The sequence below is a fragment of the Pavona decussata genome, unplaced genomic scaffold (assembly GCF_977016875.1).
Source record: "Pavona decussata unplaced genomic scaffold, jaPavDecu1.1 SCAFFOLD_426, whole genome shotgun sequence".
Lineage (NCBI taxonomy): Eukaryota > Metazoa > Cnidaria > Anthozoa > Scleractinia > Agariciidae > Pavona > Pavona decussata.
In genome coordinates, this window is record NW_028145783.1 from 256,707 (window position 1) to 267,500 (window position 10,794).

The 10,794-nt window shown below is 37.6% G+C and overlaps 1 long non-coding RNA gene across 1 annotated transcript; it reads left to right on the forward strand.

Annotated features, from left to right (window-relative positions):
• Positions 1-221: 221 nt before the first annotated feature.
• On the forward strand, positions 222-7,705 carry LOC146450760 (uncharacterized). The gene is made up of 4 exons (XR_014860230.1): positions 222-325; positions 4,890-5,046; positions 6,742-6,855; positions 7,346-7,705. It is a non-coding gene; the product is annotated as an uncharacterized LOC146450760 (long non-coding RNA).
• The last annotated feature ends 3,089 nt before the right edge of the window (positions 7,706-10,794 follow it).

Genomic DNA, 10,794 nt, shown 5'->3' on the forward strand with positions numbered 1-10,794 from the left:
GGTTATAACATTTTAATTTTACCTCAATTATATTATTTTCCGATATTTTTCCCAGAAAAAACAAGTTTTGGAAGTCAAATGAATAGGGTACCATAAAAACAACTGAAAATAACGCTTAAAATTTATAAACTGCTCTCCAGACCCCTCGCGATATCCTCGTTTTCATGATTTCTCTAATGTATTCTGGGAATGCTGTCGTCAGCTGGCAGTTCAGCTGAATTCAGCGAGTGGATCAATGAATTTCTTGGAGAAGACACCTTTGCACACAGAAATTTGATTTCATGCTAATTGTCGACAATTTCATCTCCCCGAATCACTGGAGCAGGTATTTAATAATCTATGTTGTTCACATTTGGGCTTTTGTTTCGGCAGAAACCGTGCGTTAAGCATTTTTCACTGAGTTGTTTTTCTGCGCGTTTGGTTGAGCGCGAAGCTCGAGGGGATTGCCGGAGAGCTTTTCGCATAAAGCACACTGTTAGAATTATTTATTGCGGGGAGAACCGGGTGCTTCTTTTTCAAAATTTAAATTTGGAGCTTAACTTGTTTGCAGCTGAGCCATATAACTGATATAACGCGCAATACTTTGCTTTTGCACAAACAAGAGTTTGATAGAACAACCGGACACATTTAGGCGCGAAAAGTCATCTCGGTGGCGTGCGAGGGAATCTTTGCGCTCGGTGAGGAAATTGCAATCAATTTTTGCGAATCGTGAATTAAAAATAGCAAGTCTAATATGTGGAATATCCCCTTCTCCCCCGAGTAAAAAGAATGACCTACATGTAACTCTGTATGACCCATAAATTGCACCAGTCAATGCTAATTAAGTATTTTTTGAAAAATATGGATGATTATAATAATAATAATAATAATAATAATAATAATAATAATAATAATAATAATAATAATAATAATAATAATAATAATAATAAACGCATACAGCGTTTAAATTATGAAATATTTTAAGCGTCTCACGATAAGTAAGTATAATATATACTAAAAACTTGATTGAAGAAGAGAAGGGGAGACTATGAAGTTGTGTATTGTATTTGGTCATATTTTATTGTATTTACCCCTGACACTGATACTATAAATTAAGTTTCCATTGATCACCCTGTGATTTTTCGGTAAGCTTAGTTCACTAAATTAGCAATCGGTAATAAACAACTGCATGTGCAAAACAAATGGCTAATTTACAGGATTAAAAAAAAAACCCAGCTCCTTTGGTTCGGAATACTTAGAATGTCTGGTTCCAGGAAATATCCATATCCCCCCATGGAAGGTTTTTCACTTTAGACCCCCACCCCCACCCGCCTGGGATTTCCATTCCAGGGGGTTCTTTAAAGATCCCCCACCCCACGCACCAGGAATTTCCTACATTCCTTTTTTACCTAACTAAATGTCCTTTGCAAATTCCATATTTTTGTAATGATCTCTGCAATAAAATGTATGTGAATTTACCATAAAGAAACTGCTATGAACAAGTTGCACATCAAATCTACAATGCTGGATTTATCAAGTAGAATTTGAAGGGCTTTGAAAACCTAATCGCAAAATGGCTGCATGCACAAGAAAGCTGCTCTACTAGATGGGTGATTTTTTGACAGTTCTAGTTACAAATCAAGTTAGTTCATGGATTCACGTCTTGGCAGTTAATAGTCATCTCTGTAAAGTTCTTGCATGAAATGAATTTGAGAAAGAAAACAAGTTTCTGTTGTCAACGTTTTCACGTGAGGTTTTTATCAAATAAGCGTTGCTTTTTTATGTCCAGTGGAATTCAATGTGGACGGAAAATTTGCATAGATCGGAAAAGTTTTGCATAATCAGTACAGGATCAAATTTCAACTGCGATGTTCATACAGTATTCACTGGATGGTAATATTGCTGCAGGATCATTTCCCTTTTTTCCAGAAATCGTTTTTTGAAATTTTGCATTAAAGAAAATACACATTTTGTGGCCATGGTAAATTTTCCATGGCAAATAAATTTATTGAACATGACAGTGTTGAATGCGTTGCTCATTTTGTTGTGTCAGGAACAGATTTCAACTGCACACTCGCCTGCAGAACTATGGACAGGTCACGGGGCTTGAAAGTTTCTTCTCAATGCGCTTGTACATTCAGACAAGTGCAATGTGTATTTTGTCCGAACCACAAAACTACTTGCCCAAAAAATCAGACATGACAATCATTTAGCGATCTTGTATGGCAAACAACATGGTGATGACTTTTCGAATGGGCTGTCAATGTTTCCCTTCGGAATCCTTGAACTCCATCTCCACATCCGATTTACATTTGGCTGCTTTTATCAGCTAGTTCTGCATACTTCTGACAAGTCGAGCAATGCATTTTGTTTGTCTGTTCCTCATAACAAACCCACTCGAACTCTTTCTGCAAAGCTGGCTAAAATTTTCTGACACGCTTTACTTCATATTTTTTCTTGTCATCTTCCTTTCTTTTCTTTTTGGAAGGAACATCCACATCGGTACTGCCAGTTGTTTCCAGTAACCTCTTAAAAAATTTCAATAATTTTGATTGAGACGAAGACACTGTTGATATGCTCAACAAGCAACAGAAAAAGGTAGCCTGACAAGCACTTGTTTTCATGCGCCTGCAATTATACCTGGCGGCAGGCTTCGCGTAACAAAATCAAACACAACGTAGGCAAAATGGTATTTATTTTTTGTAAACCCTACTTTTTTATGGCAGTAAGTTATCAAATATGGAAAGAATAATTTGTTCTATATCCAAAGTCAAGAAAAAAAGGTTATTAATTTTTCCTACAACGTTGTGGTCCAATTGGACAAGTTGGATCATATTTTTCCTTGTCCGAATGGAAAAGCTACCCATCTTGGATGTTCGGACGGCCTAAGTTTCCTCTCCTGGGTCATGCTTATCAAAATCATGAAATTGTCCTTTTCTTGCTGCATTTAGAAACCTTTTAATTTCCTCACTTTCTGCTACAAATTGTACGAGTAAATAGGACTTTTATTTAAAACGTAAACTACAAACAATCATAGAAGTCGCAGCTATGGCTTGATTGTGCTGCAAAGTCAAACCTGTTGAAAAAAGGAAAGACATGCCTTACTTTCGCTTAATAGAAGGATTAGTAGACAACACCCGATCAAATGACATTTTACAGAGTAATTCATCGGTTGCACTGCTTTTGTCCTGGATAAGAATTATTTTTTCTGTAATGGCAATGCCAACTTTGTTCCTCGGTTATGATTTTTTCGTGAATTTCCTTACCCTGTAGAAAAATTCTATATGTGCCCCCCCCTCAAACTCCTTGGAAATTTCTGCTCGTTAGCAGTGCTGTCAATAAGTTTTGAAGTAGACTTTTCAAGTGCTGAAGGCGTGAGCGTCCTAGGGGGGTGTGGGGGCATGCCCCCCCCCCCAGAAAACTTAGAAATTTAGATGCTTGGAAATGCTATTTTCAACGTTTTCCAGACAGTATTTGGGCCTTAAGAACAATCAACATTAAGACTATATTAACCACATATTCTATGTCTGTTACAGCCATTCTTTTCCTCAAAATGTCAATCACTGGCTTTTAGAAAAGAATAAAATGATAAATCTTCAAATGCAATTCAAAAAAAAAAAAGTACATTCAATGTATGAAGTTCATGTTTTGGCACATGCGAAAGCCTGGGATCTAGTCCTGAGAAAATGTCTCAGGCATTCCACGACCCTTTGATCATCTCGATCTGCTTCAACTTTTTATACTTCCACCGAAAGTTTAACACGTTTAAAACTCCTGAAATGTGCCTTTACTTAGACTCAGACGTTTGAGCCGGATGTTTTACAATTATTTTTGCGGAATCTTTTCATTATTTTAAGCCGGGTTCTTGCTGGATCCTGTTCTCTAAAAATGTCGCAGGCGTTCCACGACCCCTTCGATCAATTTCAACCGCGCGTGGCAAAGGTAAACACATTTAAAACGCCTTTATTTCGACTCAGATGTTTGAGGCGGATGTCTCACAATTATTTTTGTTGGATCTTTTCGTTATTTTAAGTTTCTTACCAAAATTAAAGGTAAAGTGAGACAAAAGTAGCCAGCCGAAGATTGGCCAGTAGCCGGCTATTATGGCCGGCTATCAGCCCTTATTGACAGCACTGATTAGCCCCCTCCCCCCTATTAGAGGCAAAAAACTTTCAGTTTTTTTTGTGTGCGTGCAAACACGTATGTAAAATTTGATGACGCTTCATGTTTGTTCGAAGCGATCACTCGCAGTAAATACAGGCACGTTTGTGATGAAAATTACAGAAGTTAGAGAGAACTCTGGTTCAAATCATCACTTAACTATTTGTAAAAAGCAAATCAACATCGGAAAACATCATTTACCGTGTTGTTGCCATTGTCCTGGTCTTATAAAGTCCGTTTGAAGCCCGCAGTTTTGTTTTAATTTTTGAGCCATATTTCGGTAGCGGCGTGGAAATTGAAGAGATCACAACACAAAACGGCTTTTCGCTGTTTTTTTAAGGCCTCCAAGTCCTCTTTTTGGGCGGTAGATTATTGTTCATGGTTATTCCTTTTCATTCTAAGCTTAAAAAAGATGTACTTGCTTTAAAAGAAGAAAAAAGGACCGATTCACGTGCGGCACCATTTTGTAATTTTGCTCAGCTCCATGCCGTAGGTTCAGAAGGATCCTTTCCCCTACCCCCTGATTGGTTTATCATTCTTCTAGCTATTGTGACTTTTTCAGGATGAAAAAACCCCCAGCAGGGAGAAGGTATTGAGTTTCACACGCAGGGCATGTGCAAGGCACAGCTGGTTTTGGCCAGTGTAGGAGTTAATGGGTTAATGAGTAACATCTCATTGATGAGACATTCAAACTTAATCTGGCATTGGTTGGAAAGAGCATAAATAATATCAGGTTCTTTCTCTTGCAGTATCATTCATACATAGTCTGTCTGCACATTGTGGTGCACACCTTTGTTCCATTGCCAAAAAAGTGACTTCAATGGAGATGGTGGAGATAAGGGGCGAACTGGGACTTGAAGAATTCCCAGAGCCACTGGGCCTCCAAGTTGGGGACGTTTGTTTCAGGTTTGTGCCGGACATACGTGTAATGACACAGTTGAAAAAAATAAATGAAATTGACAGAATTGCTTCTTAGTAATGTAATCAAAAGTAAGACACAACCCAGTAAAACCAATTGCAAACCACAAGATTGGAACAAAATGTCAATAAGCAATAAATGAGAACAAGGGGAAAATGGTGGAGAAGAGAGAATTTGAAACAGCACAATGAATCCTCCGAATAACAAATGAACTATGGTATCATTGGTGCCTTTGACATCCCAACATCAGGGCTGTCATTAAGTTTTGAAGCAGTTGTAACATGGAATATGTCACTCGTAACATCCTCAGGCCCTCTGGGGCTGAGCTTCTAGGGGGGTCTGGGGGCATGCCCCCCCAGAGGATTTTTAAAATTAGGTTCCCAGAAATGCATTTTCCTGAACTCTGGGGCAGGAATTTTTTATTATCTCAACCATAAAGTAATGCAGATAAAAGAAGTAAAAAACATATGCACTGCTGCGAAAAACGTGAAATACACGATCTAAGTGCTTTGTCTCACAAACTTCATGATTGGTCATTTTTGCTGTATCTGCATTCACTGGTGTGAATTAAACATTCTGCTTATAATTGCCAGTAATACATTTATAGGCTCTACAGAGACAAAATTAGTTTTCAGCATGTTAGTGTCAATTGTTTGAACATGTGCATTTAAAACTGAGTCTCTGGTCATAACCAATAATGCATCTTCACTTTCACAATCAAAGCTCAGCTCCTCCATTTCCTTCTGTCTGTTGAGACTTGGAAAAAAAACTGTCGATCGGTTGCCTTGATGCGTAACCTTTCTTTTATTCATGGCAAAACCATGAATAAAGATGAACTACCCACGTGGAATTGGTGACGCAACAAGCACGGAACTCGATACGTACCGCGAAAGTTGGTCAGCGCAATCAAATTCAAAGTAAGCACTGCGCATTGCGTAATGAGTTTTGCTGCTGAAAATGGCGTCGGAAACATTGTAGGTCAGAGATTTTATCCGAAGGTTTTTGAAGGGTGGTTTGGTTTGTGCCAAAACATGTCTAGCATAAAGGACACAGAAGACACAAAGCAACAATTATATTTATTTTTAAAGGTAAATGTTTATTACTGTAAACTGTAAATACTGTAAGCAGTGTCATTACAAATCACTGAAGATGACATTTATACAAAACCCGTTGCCATGATAACGTCACGATGCCATGATGCCTCGCTGTCTCAAATAGAATTGTTTACGCAAACGGTTGATCGAAACGAAGCCTTCTTTCACTGTACAATGTACTTAGCTTAGCATCGAAAATTTGCTGCACTCTTCGAAACTTCGAAAAACGCTTCGAAAAATTGAAGCATTCTTCGAAATTTCGTGAATCTTCTCGAATTATCGTCCGAATTTTCGCTGAAACATTCGCATACAATTTCGAAATTTTGAAAGTGTCAAGACAATAGCACTTTTGAAAATTCGTCGAAAGTTCGGCGATCTTTCGTTTTGTTAAAAAAATGGCTGGTTTTCGTCAAAAAGTGGCGAAATGCCTCGAAATTTGTCGAAATTCGCTCTCATTACTTTTGCACAGTACTGTAAGTAACGGCCGATTGTTAAAATGTAATGTCGAGAGACGAACTCAAACAAATTGTATACAAATTCAATGAGACGTACAAATTCAATAACAATTTGTTTTTCTACTTTCTATAGGATCCCAAGAGAATCTCCTCTAAGAAACATCAGGTCATTCGGGTGTTTTGTGAGAATAAAAACAAGGAAGAACATGCCCAGAGGCTGACCCAGCCATCAAGTCCGCCGCAGCCAGTAAGTTACACTTGGGGCTACAGTAAGTGAAGGGCGTTTGTGGAGAAAGACGTACAAGATATAGGCCCTCTTTCGAATCATACCCTCCAGGTTTCAAGAGAACTACACCAAGGACATTAGTGTAGGAGATATCAAAGGATATTAATCCTGGCCGTTACAATCTTGATCTTTTTCTTTTTAATTTGAGCCATGCATGAGAACTATAGACATACTGTAGCTGTTACAGAAATGGCAGGATGGGAGAGAGGCACATTGCGACCCTCGTTCTTGATGGATACCACCCAGTTCGGGCGCCTTGCCCCCAACATTTGCCTGCCCCTTTGCTGGTTGCAGCACTCAACTTGACCTATAAAAGGGATCATTTATATCTAGAGCTTTCAGTTATTTGAAAAAAAGTGCAGTTTCCTTCAGGTGTTATTACAAAATGTTTGTACAATGATCATGCTCCATGAGACAACACTGAATTTTTGTTTTTAACTTCCGCTTACAGCACAATGCCACTCAACATGTTGGCTACACTGCAGAAGCTGTAAGAGGAGAGCAAAGAGGAGCACTATGGCAATAAAGCCAAGGTAGATACTGTCAGGGGTAGTGGGATACCCCCCAACTTTTCTTTGGCTATTTACTGGTTGAGATAACAGACAACTCAAAGGCAGAGTGTGAAGTGCACCTAAAACTGCAAAACACTCCATGAAGAGAGAGGGAGATGCCAAGAACTGGGTCTCTAAAGGTAGGTGCACTGGAGCTCTTGGCATGGTACAACTAAGGGAGTAAATTTTTGAAACTGTGAACTTTTGTCACAGGAAAAAGAATGCAAATGTAGCAGAAACATCTTGTGGCAACAGTTATAATAGCTCTAACCTGAAGTTCAAGTAGGTTCATAAATCCATTTTTTGTTAAAAGGAAACTTCCATGCTGAGTAGAAGCAGACGATTTTATCCATCGTGAAGAACATGCCAGTTGGCATATTAATTAATTTTACAACCTTTCTGTCTGTTGGCTTTCATGGCTTTGTTATCCGATAGTGTAAAAAGGTCAATAAAGAGGAATTCTTGGGCTCATGGACTTTTCACATTATTTCACAATTCACTGTTAATGTTGGTTTTATTTCAATTTGCCATGACTTAAAAGGTTTAACACACCTTGACCCTTTACAATCCCAGGGAAAGAAATTAACTTTTTTTGCCAGGAGCCGTTTGGCTCCTAAATATTTTAAAGTGGTTGCCTACTCCAAAGAGTTAGGCACCATTTGTTCCAACAACTTTTTTAAAAATTGTTTTTATTCTTTTTTTTTATTGGAGTGGTAACTTACATTTTAAGTTTATTATAAATATGAAATTATAGGTTAACATAATTAGTATCAGGGGCTTTAAGCTTCAGGGTAACTGGAGTAGCGTTTAAATTGCTAATGAACAGCGAATAACAATTCCAGGCAAACATTGGAAAAATTTAATGCTAAGTTGACCCAATTCCTGCTGAGTAGATGGTCATGCCAGTTATCAGTGGAACTAGTGGTGGGAATCGGTTGAGATTTCACAATCGGTTATCTTAAATAATCGGATTGCCCCACCCGATTGATCATCGATTATAATCAGAAAAATGTACCAATAAGCATTCCATGTATTTTTCACCTACATAGAAGTCAAAGTGATAGCTTAAAGTTTTTAATGTTTTTACAACTTACTAGTTATCATTTTGATTTCAACTGTAACAAAAGCTACATCACTACTGAAAGTGTTTTACAGTGCTGTAACTGAATGAATAAACTTAACACAGTACTCTTTAACAAACTCAGCTGTGCTCTGAGTAATGAAATTTTGCTCATGATCCAAATGAAACTGCAGGTTGGTTGTATTTCCTGCAATGAACAAATTTAAACTTATATATAAGAGTTAAGAAAAAATAGCATTTAAACATGTTGTAAGCTTGGTAAACTCAGACTGTGCATGTTATTAAGTTCAAGATTACATTGCAGCAGTTCAAGTCAGACTGACACGAAATCAACAAAACACACGTGCCACAAACCTTTGTTGGCATATTGCTTTCTGAAGAGCCTACAGATTACCTTCGTCATATCCAAGTTGTCCTTTGTTTTAGGCCCTTCCTTCACTTGATAAAAACCAAAATATTCCCACACTTTTGACCTGGCGTTTCCAGGATAACATTCAAATCCATTTTGCACAATTCTGAGAACGCCTTTTTATGCAATGCACACTCATTTCAAAAGCAACTGTTGCAATCAGTAAACATATTTTCTGACACTGGCTGGACTGAGTGAAGAATATTATGTTTGTTTGCAGCTGGTGTGCAGGAGTGAAACATTTCCACAGACACATTTTTTCATCATTTGCATTATTGCCAATGTTCATATGCTGTCCAGGCATTCCTTGTACTGGTCAATGTACAATTCCACACTGTTTAAGATATTTTACCCTGGCAGAAAAGTGACATAATGAGTAACCAGTGAAATGGATTAGGGATTTGTCTTCCTTGTGTGAAACAATTTTTTGAATTGCCAGGTTTTGACACTCATTCAAACAAGGAATTATGAACTTCGACGAGATCAGTGACCCTCTATTTTTTGCAGTGCTGTATTTGTTAATAAAACACGATCTGTGATTGGATCAGTGCTCTTGGTGGGACTGCCTCCAGCAAATAATCTCGATTGGCTTAACTGAGGAAAGGCATGTGGTTCAGACTGAAGCAGCTGGTAGTGGGGTGGAGCATTGCATGATGAACCTAATAACCGCTGAGTAGTAGACTACTATCCCAGAAGCAATGAGAAAGTATTCCAACGACTAGGCCAATTTGGATGATCGCTACCCAAAGGTAGTTGAATCTGCCAAGGCAAAAGGTGGTATCGTGGGAATTGGTAGAGTAGCCATTGGATTAGGCAACGCTGAAGTAGCTGAATTCATAGTAGGGATGCTTTTGGGCATCTTCATTCTATCTCTTTTGCATTGTAAAGCATAGCATAAGTTCACCATGACTGCCTTTATCAATGGTCCACACCAAGATCTGTATGAAATACAATATCGATTACACGTATATTATTACACCTTACGCTAAACGGAAATGCTATGGATTTAGTGGGAGGTCCATATTGGTAAAACTACTCAAGACATGGTGAACAGATTTTTGCAATCCGAACTGACCTGGGTCGGTAATTGTCATTTTTCCTACGAGAAAACAAGGCTTAGGTCTTGCAACAAATCTGCCCCAGTTCTTGGGCAAGATGGAAAATATTTAGCTGCTTCTAGGACCAGATAACAAAATTTACAAAATTCTGTGCGCTGAGGAAAAAAAAGTATCAGTAGATGGTCACAAATGTACATTGACGAAAATGTTGGCATGAGGGTTGCAGGGGTGAACTTGCTGGAATAACAATAAACAAACAAATAAACCTTATTCAAAAAAAGAAATTTACAAATATTTGTTCACTCAAATATGGCATGGCTTCTTGAGCCAGGTGGAGAAATGATATGGTTAGTTATTAATAAATTGCAAAAAAATACAAGTATAAGAGAATCATTACAATAAATTACAATGAATACAAAATAACAAATTCCAAAATAAGTAACTTAGCATGACAAACTGAGGAGAGTTCACCTGCAATTTATAGAGATTTGTCCATTTGAGTATGGTATGGGTAATGAAGTTGGGTGGATAAATTATATAGTTAATTTATTAATAAACTGCAAAATAATACAAGTATAAAAAAATAATGCAAATATAAGAGAGTCATGACAATAAATTATTTATACAATATAAAAAATTCATAAAATAAGTAACTTGGTATGACAAACTGAAGAGAGTTCACCTGAAATTTACAAAGAATTGTCCATTTGAGTATGGTATGGGTAATGAAGTTGGGTGGACAAATTATATAGTTGATTTAAATTATTTTAATAAATTGCAAAATAATTGAAAAATTAAACG